General features: G+C 41.8%; 1 pseudogene; it reads left to right on the plus strand.

Annotated features, from left to right (window-relative positions):
- Positions 1–661: 661 nt before the first annotated feature.
- Positions 662–18,509, plus strand: LOC109909716 (delta-type opioid receptor-like; annotated as a pseudogene).
- Positions 18,510–20,727: the final 2,218 nt, after the last annotated feature.

The raw sequence follows: 20,727 nt of genomic DNA on the forward strand, positions 1-20,727 counted from the left end.
ATATTATATAGTGTGATATAACTGATATGATAAAGATACTATTATTGTGATTTAAATCATGTAATAAGGAAATGGATGTCTGCATTTTCTTTGCGCACTTTACCTCTCACAGTTGTGGGCTAGTCCATGGTTACATCGAACAATATGGTTACGTGGGGACGTTAACTATGCCTTGGGGTTATTGTCACTTCTCTGATGTCATATTTGGGCTCGATGGGGGGGGGGGGGGGGGGGGGGGGGGGTTGTTGGGTAGGCTACTGAGCGGGAGTGACTCGAGTCTCCGCCGAGCCGCGGTGCTGTGATTGTTGCTCACATACTCCACTCTACAAAGTTTGGCGAGCCATAACCTTCTGAAATCCAACAGAAAATATATTTTTGTTCAGCAAAAATTCCATATTCTACAAACACAAAAAAGGAACAGAAGGAACTAATATCCAGAGGGTAAGTTACCGAGTGCCCGGGTGGGTGTAATTACGCATTATGCATTACGTTTTCATTGTTAATATCACATTAAAAACAGGATTGATTTGACCTGTATATATATATATATGACTTTGAACGGCATATAATAAAAAGTTAATTTACAAACTATAATAATTTGACGCATATCTTCAACTTTCTTACCGTTATTTTTTCTTCGTTCGGGCTTACTTTACGCATAGCCAACAGCCAGTCAAAGGCATATGCCCTTTTCTCCTTTTCGTTAGGTGGTCAAACATAACCAAAAATGGAAGCCACCCCGGTTGAAATTTTCAAAGCCGATAAGTGCCACTTGGCGCTCGGCGAAGAATGTTATATGAATTCTACTTCGCAGTCTGGATTTGCAGCAGGTCACAATCTGACTTTGGACTCTGACGGGGAAGAGGAGTCAATGTCCCCAATAATCCCCATTATCACAGCTGTGTACTCCGTGGTGTTTGTGGTGGGCTTGGTGGGCAACTGCCTCGTCATGTATGTTATCATCAGGTAAGGTTTATTTTAATTGATTTGCACACTCATCTCAATATTGCATTGATATCAATTGCCAATATATAGGCTATTGCCAAAGAGTTTAGGCAAATTAAGGGTTACACCAAGTATGCTAAAAATACAACATTTCAGTAAGATGCCCATGCAAACACCTTACCACATTTTCACACAAAATTAAACTAAAAAGTGAAGTTTTGAAACATTTGCAACACTTGTGAGCCACCCAGTGGCAGGTGCATGTTTAAACCTAATAGTACATGTACAATCACTATATGATTTGTTAGGCTTGATTATTTTTGTTTCAATCATAACATACTGTACAGTTCTATTGGAAGGAAAATACTTTTTTTACTATTGGGACTTTTTACAATTGGAATGCGACATCTGTTGGGGGCAATGTTGAAAAGTGTTCTAAATGTGTAAATGAAATGTGCCAAGCCTATGAGAAATAGTGTTCTTTGGGCAGAGAGAAAGCGCATTAATTGCATTTAAAGCCAATGGCGCTCTATCATGTTGATAGGGTTGCTTGCACCTCGTTGGGTTTTATTTAAGGTGTGTAAAACAGATAAAACAGTGCTGGTGTCATACGCAGTGCACCAACGGCTCACAAAGCACTCCAGACTAGAGACAATTACCTCAAATCAGATTGATTGCACATTATCTTCCGGTGAGCAGAATTCCGTATTTTAGACGTCCATGGATGTCTGCGTCAGAACATGCTCGTTGGGCTGTCATCCACAGGGCCTTTCCGTCACCTCGCCAAGTTAATTCCATTGATTAGTAAATAGCGATATACTCTCAGCTCTCTGTTTTATGTAGCCAGCTCAGTTTACAATTGATATATTTTTTTCATCTGATTGACTGTTTTTTTCCTTCTCATTAGAAGGAAATGTGCTATCAGAGCGGTGATTTAATTGTCGTAAAGGCCTAGATTCAATCAGATCGAGCGTTAACAATTGATAATCAGCATTGGCCGACATCCGCATAGCAGATGTTTTGGCCTTCCTTATTATCCCTACCGCGTTATATTTTCAAAACGGCAATGGTAAGTGTATAATCTGTCGATGATAGGAATAATGACAGTGTGAAATGGGAGCATGTCCAAGGTATTGATCCAAAAAAGCAACAGGCTCAACTAACTTCTAGTGGATCATGTGTATGGTAACTGACCAATAGTCTATAACGCTATACTGTATGTAAAATGAATTCAGAAAGTATTCAGACCCCTTCCCTTATTCCACAATTTTACATTACAGCCTTATTCTAAAATGGATTAAATACATTTCCTCATCAATGTACAACAAAATACCCCATAATGACAAAGCGAAAACAGGTTTTTAGAAATGTTTGCAAATTAATAATAAAAAATAAAAAAACAGAGAAACCTTATTTAAATAAGCATTCAGACCCTTTTCTATGATACGAAATTGAGCTCAGGTGCATCCTGTTTCCATTGATCATCCTTCAGATGTTTCTACAACTTGATTGGAGTCCACCTGTGGTAAAATTAAATTAATTGGACATGATTTGGAAAGGCACACACCTGTCTATACAGCGTCCCACAGTTGACAGTGCATGTCAGAGCAAAACCGAAGCCATGAGGTCAAAGGAATTGTCCGAAGAGCTCCGAGACGGGATTGTGTCGGCACAGATCTGGGGAAGGGGTACCAAAACATTTCTGCAGCATTGAAGGTCCCCAAGAACACAGTGGCCTCCAGCGATCTTAAATGGAAGAAGTTTGGAACCGCCAAGACTCTCCCTACAGCTGGACCCCAGCCAAACTGAACAATCGGGGGAGAAGGGCCTTGGTCAGGGAGGTGACCAAGAACCCAATGGTCACTCTGACAGAGCTCCAGAGCTCCTCTGTGGAGATGGGAAAACCTTCCAGAAGGACAACCATCCCTGCAGCACCACCAATCAGGCCTTTATGGTAGAGTGGCCAGATGGAAGCGATTCCTCAGTAAAAGGCACATGACAGCCCGCTTGGAGTTTGCCAAAAGGCACCTAAAGAACTCTCAGACCATGAGAAACAAGATTCTCTGGTCTGATGAAACCAAGATTGAACTCTTTGGCCTGAATGCCAAGCATCACATCTGGAGGAAACCTTGCACCATCCCTACAGTGAAGTTTGGAAGTATGGTGTGGGGATGTTTTTCAGGGACTGGGAGACTAGTCAGGATTAGAGGGAAAGATGAACGGCGCAAAGTACAAAGAGATCCTTGATTAAAACCTGCTCCAGGGAGCACGTGATGCCGCGGAGCTGAGCAGACGTTGACAAACCGAGCTCTTCAAAGTTATTCCATTATTACCTAAATAACAACATTGAAACAATATTCTAACATTGGCTGATAAATTGTAAAAAACTTACCTTCCCAAAGAGCCATGGACCTCCGGCTGAGAGGCAAGAAGGACGACCTAAACGTTGTTGATTCCCAAGATAACGCTACAGCTAGCAAGATTAGCATTAGCCCTCATAACTCAGACAACAGTTTCAGCCTCTTGCGAGCCTGCCGACATGCTTGCTACTCTCCTCTGGGAAATTCAGGATGGTAACAAAGGTCTTTCTCTGAAAATTGACAAGAAATCGGCTGAACTCCATTCTTCCATTGACAACCTGAAATCCTCCATGAATGATCTCCTTTTGAGAACGACTGAGGCTGAGTTGCGCATTAGCACAGTTGAGGATACCATCACTCGACATGACCAGATTCTGATACAACTGCAAAAGGACAATGCCTACCTCAAAAACAAGGTAGACCAGATGGAGAACCAGAACAGACGTAGTAATATCCGTGTGGTGGGATTGAAAGAGGACAGCGAGGGCCGTGACCCGGTCCGTTTCTTCACTCAATGGATCCCGGATGTCCTAGGCATAATCAACGTCACTAAGCCATTGGAAATCGAACTCACCCACAGAACATCAGCACCGAAACCCCAGCCAGATGAGCCTCCACGAGCCATCCTGATCAGGTTCCTCCATTTCCAGGACAGAGAGAAGATACTGCAACTCGCAAGAGCCAAAGAGGACATCACCATCGATGGCAAGAGGGTCAGCCTTTTCCCGGATATGAGCGCGGATCTCGCCAGACGTCGCAAGCATTTCAGACCTGCCACCAAAGCACTGAAGGAGAAGAACATCACCGGCTACCTCATCCACCCTGAGCGGATGAAAGTTCAGTACAAAGGCCGAAGCCATCTCTTCAACACACCGGGAGAAGTTCTCACTTTTCTCAAAGAACTGAACCACTTCTGAATCAGGATGGTCTCTCTGGGGTATAAGATACAGTTTGTTTGTTTTTTCTTTTCCGTGCTGTCCTGTGACTGGACTGCTGATATCTTCTTGGAATTTGAATCCGTTTACCCCGCTATCCGGTCGCTATAATTGATTTGTACTTTTTCAACTAACCGTTTTTTTCCCGGGGTGAGTCCTATTACATTTACAGGAGAGTATATTTTGGTTTAGTCAATATCCACTAGGCGAAGCAAATTAGTGGGCTTAGGCCCACTGCTTTCCCCCCCATTTATGTTTCTCCTCTCCTGAAAAGAGACTCAAGCAGCCCTTACTGTGGGCAGTAAATATTCAGCCATAAATGTCTATTCACAACGTTTGTTTTCAACTTAGAGAGCTTGCAGGTTTTAGTTTACACCAAGGTTTAGCACTTGAGCAAGATGGATAGCGAGCAACAACGTATCTCTACAATTGAATTCATGTTTGATTGTTGGGATTGTGGTTTTAGTCTGACAATTGGGGTGGATGGGGTTTCTGTTTTTGTTTCTTTTTCCATGTTTTTTGTTGTTTCTTTCCTAAAGAGACACATAGGTCACTTCAGTGTTCAAACTAAAGTTTAAATATTACCTGACTATTTACATACGAGAGATTCCCATTTGGTTATATATTTGCAATACAACCTATGCTTAATCCAAAAGGTCTTAAAGGTCTTAACAGCACGAATAAGAGGAAAATAGTCTATACATACCTTAAGAAATTAAAGGCTGACATTGTGTTTTTACAAGAAACACATCTTACAGCCAGTGAACACAAGAAATTGAAGAGGGAATGTGTAGGACAAGTTTTTGCATCCTCTTTTATTATCCCCAAAGCAAGAGGAACTGCAATTTTGATAAGTAGACACATCCTCTTCTGTGTCAACAACACCATATCTGATCCCTCGGGCAGGTTTGTTTTGGTGCAGGGGCATATGATTTCAGAGTCTTGGACCCTATTGAATATTTATATGCTCCTAACTTCGATGACCATGTCTTCCTTCAGGCTGCTCAACCAGGATAGCTACTGGCTGGAGGAGATTTACATTTTTGTTTAGATACAGTTCTTGATAGGTCCTCTGATAAAGCCTCACTTCTTACCAAAGCCGGCAAGCTCACCATGCAATTCATGAAATATCTTAATTTGCTAGACATCTGGAGACAGTTGCACCCACTGGATAGGGACTACTCTTTTTATTCATACCCACACAACACACACACGCATAGATAACTTTTTACTATCGACCCAACTGTTTCATAGAGTGTTAGATATCGAGTATCTCCCCAGATTGCTTAGTGACCATTCTTCTATGGTATTATCAATCTTCATTCCTACCAAGGTAAATGGGGCATATAGATGGAGACTAAATTCTACACTCCTGAAGCAACCTGAATTTTGTGCATTCATCAAGGAGCAGATCAATATTTTTTACTTTGACAAACAAACCCTCCGCTCCTGACAGTTTCATTCTTTGGGACACATTGAAAGCCTATCTGAGGGGACAGATAATTTCCTATACTAAAGGGTTGAAGAGGTGTGGAACTGAATGTCCTTGAATCTGAAATCTCTGAGCTAGAGAAAACCTACCAAAGAGGCCCGGCTAAAGATCTATACAGGCTTTTGGTAAATAGAAAAAATCAAGCTGAGAGGGCTGAGAGGGCCCTCACTAAATCAAAACAGCGTTACTACGAGCTTGGAGAGAAAGCACACAAAGTATTGTCATGGCAACTGAAAGCAGAGAAAAGTAAGAGGACAATTAATGCTATAAAAACTCTTACTAATGAAACATCTTTCGCCCCTACTGAAATTAATTATACTTTTAAGAAATACTACGAAGACCTCTACACTTCCCAATCAAGCGATGATCTATCAGAGATCGACTCCTTTCTCTCCTCTCTCAACCTCCCATGCCTGGCAGAGGAAGACAGAGAGCGCCTGAGTGAACAGTTCTCAGTTCCTGAATTGTTGGAGGCCATTAAATCCTTACCTTCTAATAAATCTCCTGGGAAGAATGGCTTCCCTCCAGAGTTCTATAAAGAATTTAGGGAGCTGTTGGTCCCCTACCTTTATGGAGGTACTTAAAAAGCCGGGGAGGACAACTGCTTTCCAGAGTCTTTCTCTGAAGCAGTGATTACTGTGCTTCACAAGAAAGGGAAAACCCCGCTAAAGTGCGCCTCCTATAGACCAATCTCTCTCCTTAACACAGATTGTCAACTGGTCACCAAAATGCTATCTAAGTGACTGGAGTCATGTCTTCCCCTGTTGGTCAACCCGGATCAGACTGGCTTCATAATTAATAGATTGTCCTCCAATAATCTCAGAAGGTTCTTTGATATAATTCACCTTGCTAACAAAAACAAAATACCTAGTGTCGCAGTCTCCCTCGACAACGAAAAGGCCTTTGATAGGGTTGAATGGCCATACCTCTTTCGCGAATTGGAAAAGTTTGGTTTAGGTACCGTGTTTGTACATTTAATAAAATCACTCTACAAATCTCCTAAAGCTAGGATTGCTATCAATGGGATTACTTCCTCCTCTTTCCCTCTCTATAGAGGGAACAGACAAGGTTGCCCATTTAGCCCCCACCTCTTTGCCCTCGCCATCGAACCATTGGCTGAGGCTATTAGAACGTGCCCTGACATACATGGCTTTGAGGTGGGCCCCCATACCCATAAATTATCGCACTTTGCGGATGACCTTATCTTATTTCTAACGAACCCAGAACATTCCCTCTCTCACTTGCAGATCCTACTACGGTGTTGTAGTTCTTTCTCTGGATATAAGGTCAATTTGATAGAAGTGAAATCTTACCGTTGTCTGTCTTTGACCACCATACCATCAAGCACAAGTTTACTTTTAGATGGTCGCCTATGGGCTTCACATATTTGGGCATAATGGTGGATGGTAACCTGAAGAACCTATCCCCTTACACTTGTGTCTATAAGGTAGTAGTTTTGGAATTGTTAGCTAGATTACTTGTTGGTTATTACTGCATTGTCGGAACTAGAAGCACAAGCATTTCGCTACACTCGCATTAACATCTGCTAACCATGTGTATGTGACAAATAAAATTTGATTTGATTTGGATTTGGATTTATAAACTCAATCTGGCCGGCTTGTTGCAAAAAGTGGAGGGTAACCTGTGTAAATGGATGGACTTGCCTCTCACTCTACTGGGTAGAATCAATGTAATTAAAATGAAGGTCCTGCCCAGATTTCTATATTTGTTTCTATCCCTGTGCCCGCAGCATTCTTTTCCTCTCTCGACAAGCTGACCAGGCGGTTTATCTGGCATGGCAAAACCTTTACGGTTGGCCTGGATAAACTGACCCTTGATTACGGTCAAGGGGGCTTAAGCCTCCCCAATTTTATAATATACTACTGGGCTGCACAGTCTAGGTTTCTGGCAATGGTCCCTCTCCCTCATGATTGAACATTGAAAAGTTTGAGGTAAATGATGACAGGGCAGAATTGTTTTACAAATGGGACAGAAAATCTATAAAAAGCATCACCGACAACCCTTTAATCATACATTCTGTCCTGGCATGGTGCAAACGGCATGAGCTGTTCAGACGGGAGAGATTTCTTTCCCCTAAAACCCCTTCATGGAACAATAGATTGATTCCTATGTTTTTTCAGAATAGTAACTTTAGACCATGGTCTGTGTCACTCTTCTGCAGAATTGTTATGAGGAGGGAGTTCTTATGTCTTTTGATCAGCTGAAACAGAAATACCACTTGCCTAACAGGGACTTCTTTAGCTACCTACAACTACGAAACTTTATTAGGGTGACTCTCAAGGGACAATGGAACCTACCTAAGATGTCACCAATTGAACAACTCTGCCACGCAGACCAACCACTGTTCAAGACCATTTCCCGTGTTTACAATGCTCTTATGTCAGGATTAACACTGCCTGAGCTAGATAAACCCCGACTTAGATGGGGAAAAGATCTGGGTATTAATCTTGATGAGGGTCTATGGAGTGACCTATGCAGGGATGGTGTTACATCCACATTGAACTCCAGATACAGACTGATCCAGTTTAATTTCCTCCATCAGCTCTCTATCACCCCATCTAGACTGCACAAGTTCAACCCTGATATCTCCTCCCTGTGTTTTAGATGTGGCTCAGATGAAGGAACATTCCTCCATTCCACTTGGCAGTGTTTAAAACTACACGGTTTCTGGCAGGGGGTATGCGATGCCATATCCTCAATTCACGGGGTTGCATTCCCTTTAGACCCGGAGGTCTGTGTACCGGGTAACTTTACTAACTCGAATCTTAGGCAAAGCCATACTATAAAGCTAACAGAAATATTGCTAGCGATTGCCAAGAAATGTAGTGCAATGAGGCTATCGGAAGTTAATAGTTATATCCCAATGGAGAAAATCACTTACTGCTTAAGTTAGAGACATTTTACAGAATTTGGCAACCTTTTATTGACTATATGGAGAATTTCCCCCCACATCACATTGATTGAATCTCTATATAATCCTCACATTATGTTTCACACGTAATGTATAATATGTAGAGTACGGCAGGTATATGATCCAATATCTCATTATTATTATTTTTAATTTGACTCTTTATTATGACTTATTTATTGTATGTTTGTATATATATACAGTGCCTTGCGAAAGTATTCGGCCCCCTTGAACTTTGCGACCTTTTGCCACATTTCAGGCTTCAAACATAAAGATATAAAACTGTATTTTTTTGTGAAGAATCAACAACAAGTGGGACACAATCATGAAGTGGAACGACATTTATTGGATATTTCAAACTTTTTTAACAAATCAAAAACTGAAAAATTGGGCGTGCAAAATTATTCAGCCCCCTTAAGTTAATACTTTGTAGCGCCACCTTTTGCTGCGATTACAGCTGTAAGTCGCCTGGGGTATGTCTCTATCAGTTTTGCACATCGAGAGACTGACATTTTTTCCCATTCCTCCTTGCAAAACAGCTCGAGCTCAGTGAGGTTGGATGGAGAGCATTTGTGAACAGCAGTTTTCAGTTCTTTCCACAGATTCTCGATTGGATTCAGGTCTGGACTTTGACTTGGCCATTCTAACACCTGGATATGTTTATTTTTTAACCATTCCATTGTAGATTTTGCTTTATGTTTTGGATCATTGTCTTGTTGGAAGACAAATCTCCGTCCCAGTCTCAGGTCTTTTGCAGACTCCATCAGGTTTTCTTCCAGAATGGTCCTGTATTTGGCTCCATCCATCTTCCCATCAATTTTAACCATCTTCCCTGTCCCTGCTGAAGAAAAGCAGGCCCAAACCATGATGCTGCCACCACCATGTTTGACAGTGGGGATGGTGTATTCATGGTGGTGAGCTGTGTTGCTTTTACGCCAAACATAACGTTTTGCATTGTTGCCAAAAAGTTCAATTTTGGTTTCATCTGACCAGAGCACCTTCTTCCACATGTTTGGTGTGTCTCCCAGGTGGCTTGTGGCAAACTTTAAACGACACTTTTTATGGATATCTTTAAGAAATGGCTTTCTTCTTGCCACTCTTCCATAAAGGCCAGATTTGTGCAATATACGACTGATTGTTGTCCTATGGACAGAGTCTCCCACCTCAGCTGTAGATCTCTGCAGTTCATCCAGAGTGATCATGGGCCTCTTGGCTGCATCTCTGATCAGTCTTCTCCTTGTATGAGCTGAAAGTTTAGAGGGACGGCCAGGTCTTGGTAGATTTGCAGTGGTCTGATACTCCTTCCATTTCAATATTATCGCTTGCACAGTGCTCCTTGGGATGTTTAAAGCTTGGGAAATCTTTTTGTATCCAAATCCGGCTTTAAACTTCTTCACAACAGTATCTCGGACCTGCCTGGTGTGTTCCTTGTTCTTCATGATGCTCTCTGCGCTTTTAACGGACCTCTGAGACCATCACAGTGCAGGTGCATTTATACGGAGACTTGATTACACGCAGGTGGATTGTATTTATCATCATTAGTCATTTAGGTCAACATTGGATCATTCAGAGATCCTCACTGAACTTCTGGAGAGAGTTTGCTGCACTGAAAGTAAAGGGGCTGAATAATTTTGCACGCCTTTCAGTTTTTGATTTGTTAAAAAAGTTTGAAATATCCAATAAATGTCGTTCCACTTCATGATTGTGTCCCACTTGTTGTTGATTCTTCACAAAAAAATACAGTTTTATATCTTTATGTTTGAAGCCTGAAATGTGGCAAAAGGTCGCAAAGTTCAAGGGGGCCGAATACTTTCGCAAGGCACTGTATATAAAAAAAATATACACTTGTCTGTTACAGTCACTTTGTCATAGTGTTGTCTAATATCTTTTCACTTCTGTTTTGAATGTTCTTAATTGGAAAATGCAAAAATAAAATATATTTTAAAAAATAAATAAAAACCTGCTTCAGGACACTCAAGACCTCATACTAATGTGAAGGTTTACTGTCCAACAGGACAACGACCCTAAGCACACAGCCAAGACAATGCAGGAGTGGCTTCGGGACAAGTCTTTGAATGTCCTTGAGTGGCCCAGCCAGAGCTCGGACTTGGACACAATCAAACATCTCTGGAGAGACCTGAAAATAGCTGTGCAGCAATGCTCCCCATCCAACCTGACAGAGCTTGAGAGGATCTTTAGAGAAGAATGGGAGAAACTCCCCAAATACAGGCGTGTCAAGCTTGTAGCGTCATACCCAAGAAGACTTGGCTGTAATTGCTGCCAAAGGTGCTTCAACAAAGTAGAGTAAAGGGTCTGAGTACTTATGTAAATATCATATCAAACATTTCTAAAAACCTGTTTTTGCTTTGTCATTGTGGGGTATTGTGTGTAGATTCAACAGGGGAAAATATATTCAATCCATTTTAGAATAAGGCTGTAACGTAACAAAATGTGGAAAAAGTCAAGGGGTCTGAATACCTTCCGAATGCACTGTATATATGGCTTTAGCCATTTCAGATCTTAAAGATTATCTGGGATTCAAACAACAACAAACGGCCACCCAGCCCCTTTATGGGGTAAACAGCTGAGGAATGGGGCTTCAGAAATGTAACCACACTCATATGAGAGATGCAAGGACTGACCATCCATGAGATCAGCATTTTTTGTTTTGAAGCTTAGACAGTTGAGACAGCTACTGACAGTTGAATTAAACTTTTGAGACATTTATAAGTCGTCCTATTTTCTTCAAGAATCAATGGCTATATTCACTGAGTGTATAAAACACTAGGAACACCTTCCTAATATTGAGTTGCACCCCCTTTTGCCCTAAGAACAGCCTCAATGGACTCTACAAGGTGTCTAAAGAGTTCCACAGGGATGCTGGCCCATGTTGACTCCAACGCTTCCCACAGTTGTGTGAAGTTGGCTGAATGTTCTTTGGGTGGTGGACCATTCTTGATACGTGAAAAACCCAGCAGCGTTGCAGTTCTTGACACACTCAAACCAGTGCGCCTGGCACCTACCACCTACTACCATACCCATTTTAAAAGCACTTAAATGATTTGTCTTGCCCATTCACCCTGTGAATGGTACACATACACAATCCACGTCTCAACTGTCTCAAGGCTTAAACATCATTATTGTCTCCTCCCTTCATCTACACGTTTTGAAGTGGATTAAATAGGTGACATCAATAAGGGATCATTGCTTTCACCTGGATTCACTTGGTCAGTCTATGTCATGGAAAGAGCATGTTTGTACACTCAGTGTATAATGTATTTGAAAGTCAAAACATTTATTTACTAATCGCAGATTGCCACTTTAAAGTATAAATTGTTTAATGTAGATCACTTACGTGTTTGGGACACCATTTAAAAGTATGACAGCTGCTAAGCTAGCCCTGCCAAGTGTAATTTTCTCCCCTAGTTACAACTATAGTTTTTCAGAGATATCAAAAGACCTTGTATGATCATTTTGTATTACTTTTAGTCTGCCCCATGTTGTTGGGACTATCAATAGAAATTAAAATCACCAGGTCAGAGGATGGCAAGATAGACGCTTATTCCTGCGGACGAATGACAGAATCGCCCTCTAGTGGCCTCATGGGGGGAACGTTAGTCATATTGTTCATAATTAATAAACATTATATATTTTTTAAATGCTGAAAATCCAGTATTTCTCTGTCTCAGTCTTTTGTGATGTATATCATGTCTAATATTAGGATAATAACTCAAAATGTAATACATTTCAACTCTCTATCTGACATGGTACATGTGTATTATTATTTAAAGACCATAACCTGTGTGTGAGGTGTATACTTTTGTGTCAATGTAGATCTGTTTAAGACTCCCAAGAAATCCTCTGTGTGACCCTGATTTAGCCCACTGCAGTAAAAGGTTTAACAGATGGAAAAGTTTTCCTTTGGGTTTCATTTCGTTCTTTCATCAGCTGTCGATAACAATAATCGCCTGGGTTCAAAAACCATTCGAAATCTTTCAAATACTTTTGGCATTTGCTCTAGTCTAGCCTTTTTCAAACCTCTCCAAGGGGACCCACAGCCATTCTATGTACAGTGCCTTCAGAAAGTATTCCTACACCTTGACTTATTCCACATTTTGTTGTTACAGCCTGAGTTCAAAATGGTTGAAATGTATATTTTATCTACACACAATACTCCATAATGACAAAGTGAAAACAGAAGTGTTTGCTAATTTATTGAAAATGAAATACAGAAACACAGCATCTCATTTACATAAGTATTCACACCACTGAGTCAATGCATTTTAGAATCACTTTTGGCAGCGATTGCAGCTGAGTCTTTCAGGGTAAGTCTAAGAGCGTGGCACACCTGGATTGTATAATATTTGCACATTTGATTCATTCTTCAAGCTCTGTCAAGTTGGTTGTTGGTCATTGCTAGACAGCCATTTTCAAGTCTTGCCATTGATTTTCAAGCCAATTTAAGTCAAAACTGTAACTAGACCTCTCTCAAACATTCAATGTCGTCTTGGTAAGCAACTCCAGTGTATATTTGGCCTTGTGTTTTAGGTTACTGTTCTGCTGAAAGGTGAATTCATCTCCCAGTGTCTGGTGAAAAGCAGACTTAACCAGGTTTTCTTCTATGATTTTTCCTCTGCTTAGCTCCATTCCGTTTCTTTTTTATCCTGAAAAACTCCCCAGTCCTTAACGATTACATTCATAGCCATAACATGATGCAGCCACCACTATGCTTGAAAATATGGAGAGTGGTACTCAGTAATGTGTTGTATTGGATTTGCCCCAAACTTAACACTTTGTATTCGGGATAAAAAGTGAATTGCTTTGCCACATTTTTTGCAGTATTCCTTTAGTGCCTTGTTGCAAACAGGATGCATGTTTTGGAATATTTTTATTCTGTACAGGCTTCTTTCTTTCACTGTCAATTAGGTTAGTATTGTGGACTAACTACAATGTTGTTGATCCATCCTCAGTTTTCTCCTAGCACAGCCATTCAACTCAGTAACTACTTTAAAGTCACCATTGGCTTCATGGTGCAATCCTTGAGCGGTTTCCTTCCTCTCCGGCAATTGAGTTAGGAAGGACTCGTGTATCTTTGCAGTGACTGGGTTTATTGATACACCATTCAAAGTGTAATTAATTTTGTATTACCCATCTACCAATAGGTGCCCTTCTTTGCGAGGCATTGGAAAACCTCCCCTGTCTTTGAAATTCACTGCTCGACTAAGGGACCTTACAGATAATTGTATGTGTGGGGCACAGAGATGAGGTAGTCATTCAAAAATCATGTTAAACTATTATTGCACAAAGAGTGAGTCCATGCAACTTATTATTTGACATGCACATTTTTTTTTACTACTGAACTTATTTAGGATTGCCATAACAAAGGGGTTGAGTACCTACTGACTCAAGACATTACAGCTTCACATTTTTTATTAATTTGTAAAAAATTCTAAAAACATAACTCCACTTTGACATTATGGCGTATTGTGTGTAGGCCACTGGCACAAAATCTAAATTTAATAAAAATGAAATACAGGCTGTAAACAATAAAATTCAAGGGGTGTTAATAAAGTGGATGTGGCGAAATAAGTGGGTGGATCATCGGTGATGGGTGTAACATCAGCCCTCTTTGATTGGTTAGACTGTTTTGATTGAGCGGCCTTGTTTTTAGTTTCTAAACGTGTTTTCATTGGTCAGTTCCTGTGTGGTGATACTGATGCTTTGTCAGGACAGTTGCAGTCACGCAAAACGGTCTCTAAATTCTGCCCATTTAGCTGTTCGCTTTCCATACACCCACTTGTGTTGATACGCCTGTATATGTTGACACACACATGTTCCGGCAGCCATGTTGACTTCCAGTTACCCATTAGTCAAATGTCTGGGGGTCCCTGAGGAGAGATTTGAAAAAGACTGCTCTAGTCTGCCAGATGGACGAGGTTAGCACTCGTCACTATTCTATTCTTTCCACTGTGCCATGCAGGCAAGCTCAATCAAGCCCAGATAGATGATTTCAAATAGTATTTAAACTCAGGTATGGACCTTACACATTCTACCCTACATTCTTTACTCTATGCTGTTTTTGAAACAGGTATACAAAGATGAAGACGGCCACCAACATTTACATATTCAACCTGGCTCTGGCCGACGCCCTGGTCACCACGACAATGCCTTTCCAGAGCACTGACTACCTGTTGAACTCGTGGCCGTTTGGCGAGGTCGTGTGTAAGGTGTTCATATCCATCGACTACTACAACATGTTCACCAGCATCTTCACCCTGACCATGATGAGTGTTGACCGCTATGTGGCCGTGTGCCACCCGGTCAAAGCCCTGGATTTCCGAACACCCATCAATGCCAAGATGATCAACGTGTGTATCTGGATGCTGTCGTCGGCAGCCGGGATACCAGCACTGCTTCTGGGGGGCACCCAGACCAACAATGGTGAGAAAGCATGCAGACACCCACACAGTCATGAAGCAAGCACACAAAAGAATGCATGCGCATGGATCCACACACGCACACATTTCCGAAGAGAACGTCATGAAAATGTTATGCACAGTTTGCGCTGGTTACTTCATGCCTCTGTTTGAGTGAATCAATGTGCAGAAGTGCCCATCTAATCTCAGAACATTTCGGTCCTATTTTGTAGAGGGGAAGAATGATCAATCTAAGCCATGAGCTTGCCATTATCTTTAAACCATATATTATTGTTTCTAAGCTGTGAACAAGTGGGAAAAAGTGGAAGTTCCCTTTTGAGTTTACATTAGGCATTCCATAACAGCACCGCAGAGTGAGAGGTGAACCAGACACAAAGGGAAATGTACAGTGCCTTGCGAAAGTATTCGGCCCCCTTGAACTTTGCGACCTTTTGCCACATTTCAGGCTTCAAACATAAAGATATAAAACTGTATTTTTTTGTGAAGAATCAACAACAAGTGGGACACAATCATGAAGTGGAACGACATTTATTGGATATTTCAAACTTTTTTAACAAATCAAAAACTGAAAAATTGGGCGTGCAAAATTATTCAGCCCCATTAAGTTAATACTTTGTAGCGCCACCTTTTGCTGCGATTACAGCTGTAAGTCGCTTGGGGTATGTCTCTATCAGTTTTGCTGAGAGACTGACATTTTTTCCCATTCCTCCTTGCAAAACAGCTCGAGCTCAGTGAGGTTGGATGGAGAACATTTGTGAACAGCAGTTTTCAGTTCTTTCCACAGATTCTCGATTGGATTCAGGTCTGGACTTTGACTTGGCCATTCTAACACCTGGATATGTTTATTTTTGAACCATTCCATTGTAGATTTTGCTTTATGTTTTGGATCATTGTCTTGTTGGAAGACAAATCTCCGTCCCAGTCTCAGGTCTTTTGCAGACTCCATCAGGTTTTCTTCCAGAATGGTCCTGTATTTGGCTCCATCCATCTTCCCATCAATTTTAACCATCTTTCCTGTCCCTGCTGAATAAAAGCAGGCCCAAACCATGATGCTGCCACCACCATGTTTGACAGTGGGGATGGTTGGTTCAGGGTGATGAGCTGTGTTGCTTTTACGCCAAACATAACGTTTTGCATTGTTGCCAAAAGTTCAATTTTGGTTTCATCTGACCAGAGCACCTTCTTCCACATGTTTGGTGTGTCTCCCAGGTGGCTTGTGGCAAACTTTAAATGACACTTTTTATGGATATCTTTAAGAAATGGCTTTCTTCTTGCCACTCTTCCATAAAGGCCAGATTTGTGCAATATATGACTGATTGTTGTCCTATGGACAGAGTCTCCCACCTCAGCTGTAGATCTCTGCAGTTCATCCAGAGTGATCATGGGCCTCTTGGCTGCATCTCTGATCAGTCTTCTCCTTGTATGAGCTGAAAGTTTAAAGGGACGGCCAGGTCTTGGTAGATTTGCAGTGGTCTGATACTCCTTCCATTTCAATATTATCGCTTGCACAGTGCTTCTTGGGATGTTTAAAGCTTGGGAAATCTTTTTGTATCCAAATCCGGCTTTAAACTTCTTCACAACAGTATCTCGGACCTGCCTGGTGTGTTCCTTGTTCTTCATGATGCTCTCTGCGCTTTTAACGGACCTCTGAGACTATCACAGTGCAGGTGCATTTATACAGAGACTTGATTACACACAGGTGGATTGTATTTATCATCATTAGTCATTTAGGTCAACATTGGATCATTCAGAGATCCTCACTGAACTTCTGGACAGAGTTTGCTGCACTGAAAGTAAAGGGGCTGAATAATTTGGCACGCCCAATTTTTCAGTTTTTGATTTGTTAAAAAAGTTAGAAATATCCAATAAATGTCGTACCACTTCATGATTGTGTCCCACTTGTTGTTGATTCTTCACAAAAAAATACAGTTTTATATCTTTATGTTTGAAGCCTGAAATGTGGCAAAAGGTCGCAAAGTTCAAGGGGGCCGAATACTTTCGCAAGGCACTGTATGTGTTCTTAGAACACTTTGTATGAGCCTAGGTGCATTTCATCGGTGCTCTCTCTTTCTCGACCTACTCTCTCCTCTCTCTTTCTCTTCTCCCATCTCTCTCCCTCTAGACACCACGGAGTGTGCCTTACAATTCCCGGAGCCATACGTGTACTGGGACACCCTGATGAAGATCTGTGTGTTTGTGTTTGCCTTCGTGGTGCCCGTGCTCATCATCACCGTGTGCTACTCCCTGATGGTGCTACGACTCAAGAGCGTGCGTCTCCTCTCGGGCTCCCGGGAGAAGGACCGCAACCTGCGACGCATCACCCGCCTGGTCATGGTGGTGGTGGTGGTATTCGTAGTGTGCTGGACGCCCATCCACATCTTCATCCTGGTCAAGGCGCTGGTGAGCGTTCCAGAGACCACCGCCGTCATGGCCGCCTACTTCTTCTGTGTAGCCCTGGGCTACACCAACAGCAGCCTCAACCCCGTCCTCTATGCATTCCTGGATGAGAACTTCAAGAGATGCTTCAGGGACTTCTGCGTCCCGACAAAGCTGAAGAAGGTGGACAAGAGGTCGGGTAAAAAAGGCACCGTAAGGTCCCCGGAGGCCCCAGTTTCACTGGAGAACCCACACGGGACTAGAAAGCCGGCATGACTAGCCATGGAAGTGTCTTTCATTTCTCAAGTTGGAAAGGAAGACTGTAATGATCTGGGCCTAACCCAGGCGATATCAGGAATGTGAGCGCAGCAGTGCTACTGTTCCTTTGTAAATAGCTCAGACTAGATGACTGATGTTCCATTGTTTCTCTTTCAGTTATTTGTTTCTATCTCACAATGGGGATTTGCTAGATTCTCCTATTCTCGGAAGAACCTATCAAAAGTGGTTGTTGGAGACCGAGCCATAGAGTGGTGAATGAGGTGAGCACCTCAAGGCTAACTTAGCTATCTCACTGAGAGCCAAGCTAAACTCAATAGCAGATCCTACCTGCAACACGGTAGCATTGCTAGCTCCCTTCTCTCGTCTAGTGCCCCCACTTAGTTTCCTTCGGTCAGCACTGAGCTAGCCACACCACACCTTCACCAAGAGGTAGCTGCAAGCTAACACCCCACTAGCCTTGGGTTTAGCGTACTACTGTGCTCATTATTGCTATCTGTTAGCCACAAGGCTTCTAACTAGCTAGCTTATTACGCTGTTTACATGAGCTACTATTTCCTTGCAAGGCTTCTAATTAGCTAGCCTCTGCCATCTACATGTTGTTCTTACAAATGGTGTTGCTTTGTCCACCTAGCAAGCCCTAGCAAGTTCCAAAAAGTAAAAAAAACAGGTTTTAATATATGAAATATCAGAACAAGCAATATCAGAAGGAGTCAAGAGTCTGAAATATATATATATATACACACACAGTTGAAGTTTACATACACCTTAGCCAAATACATTTAAACTCAGTTTTTCACAAATTCCTGTCTTAGGTCAGTTAGAATCACCACTTTATTTTAAGAATGTGAAATGTCAGAATAATAGTAAAGAGAATGCTTTATTTCAGCTTTTATTTCTTTCATCACATTCCCAGTGGGTCATAGGTTTACATACACTCAATTAGTATTTGGTAGCATTGCCTTTAAATTGTTTCACTTGGGTCAACTGTTTCGGGTAGCCTTCCACAAGCTTCCCACAATAAGTTGGGTGAATTCTGGCCCATTCCTCCTGACAGAGCTGGTGTAACTGAGTCAGGTTTGTAGGCCTCCTTGCTCGCACACACTTTTTCAGTTCTGCCCACAAATTTTCTATAGGATTGAGGTCAGGGCCTTGTGATGGCCACTCCAATACCTTAACTTTGTTGTCCTTAAGCCATTTTGCCACAACTTTGGAAGTATGCTTGGGGTCATTGTCCATTTGGAAGACCCATTTGCGACCAAGCTTTAACTTTCTGACTGATGTCTTGAGATGTTGCTTCAATATATCCACAGAATTTTCCTCCCTCATGACGCCATCTATTTTCTGAAGTGCACCAGTCCCTCCTGCAGCAAAGCACCCCCACAACATGATGCTACCACCTCCGTGCTTCACGGTTGGGATGGTGTTCTTCAGCTTGCAAGCCTCCCCCTTTTTCCTCCAAACATAACAATGTTCATTTTGGCCAAACAGTTCTATTATTGTTTCATCAGACCAGAGGACATTTCTCCAAAAAGTATGATCTTTGTCCCCATGTGCAGTTGCAAACCGTAGTCTGGCTTTTTTATGGCGGTTTTGGAGCAGTGGCTTCTTCCTTGCTGAGCAGCCTTTCAGGTTATGTCGATATAGGACTCGTTTTACTGTGGATATAGATACTTTTGAACCTGTTTCCTCCAGCATCTTCACAAGGTCCTTTGTTGTTGTTCTGCGATTGATTTGCACTTTTCGCACCAACGTTTATCTCTAGGAGACAGAACATGTCTCCTTCCTGAGTGGTATGATGGCTGCGTGGTCCCATGGTGTTTATACTTGTGTACTATTGTTTGTTCAGATGAACGTGGTACCTTCAGGCGTTTGGAAATTGCTCCCAAGGATGAACCAGACTTGTGGAGGTCTAGAATTTTTTTTCTGAGGTCTTGGCTGATTTCTTTAGATTTTCCCATGATCTCAAGCAAAGAGACACTGAGTTTGAAGGTAGGCCTTGAAATACATCCACAGGTACACTTCCAATTGACTGAAATTATGTCAATTAGCCTATCAGAAGCTTCTAAAGCCTGGACATCCTTTTCTGTAATTTTCCAAGCTGTTTAAAGTCAGAGTCAACATAGTGTATGTAAACTTCTGACTCACTGGAATTGTGAGACAGTGAATTATAAGTGAAATAATGTGTCTGTAAACAACTGTTGAAAAAATTACTTGTGTCATGCACAAAGTAGACGTCCTAACCGACTTGCCAAAACTATAGTTTGTTCACAAGAAATTTGTGGAGTGGTTGAAAAACTAGTTTTAATAACTTCAACCTAAGTGTATGTAAACTTCCGACTTCAACTGTAGTAACCAAAAAAGTGTAAAACAAATCAAAATATATTTTAGATTCTTCAAAGTAACAACCCTTTGCCTTGATGACAGCTTTGCACACTCTTGGCATTCTCTCAACTAGCTTCATGAGGAATGCTTTTCCAACAGTTGAAGGAGTTCCCACATATGCTGAGCATTTGTTGGCTGCTTTTCCTTCACTCTGCGGTCCAACTCATCCCAAACTATCTCAATTGGGTTGAGGTCGGGTGATTGTGGAGGCCAGGTTATCTGATGCAGCACTTCAATCCCTCTCCTTCTTTGTCAAATAGACCTTACACAGCCTGGAGGTGAGTTGGGTCATTGTCCTGTTGAAAAACAAGTGATAGTGGGACTAAGCGCAATCCAGATAGGATGGGGCATCGCTGAAGAATTCTGTGGTAGCCAAGCTGGTTCATTGTGCCTTGAATTCTAAATAGATCACAGACAGTGTCACTAGCAAAGCACACCCACACCATCACACCTCCTCCTCCATGCTTTACGGTGGGAACCACACATGAGGAGATCATCCGTTCACCTACTCACAAAGACACGGTGGTTGGAACCAAAAATCTCTCATTTGGACCTTTAGTAGTGGTTTCTTTTCAGCAATTCGATCTTGAAG

Source organism: Oncorhynchus kisutch, linkage group LG18 (genome assembly GCF_002021735.2).
Source record: "Oncorhynchus kisutch isolate 150728-3 linkage group LG18, Okis_V2, whole genome shotgun sequence".
In the NCBI taxonomy this organism is placed as follows: Eukaryota; Metazoa; Chordata; class Actinopteri; order Salmoniformes; family Salmonidae; genus Oncorhynchus; species Oncorhynchus kisutch.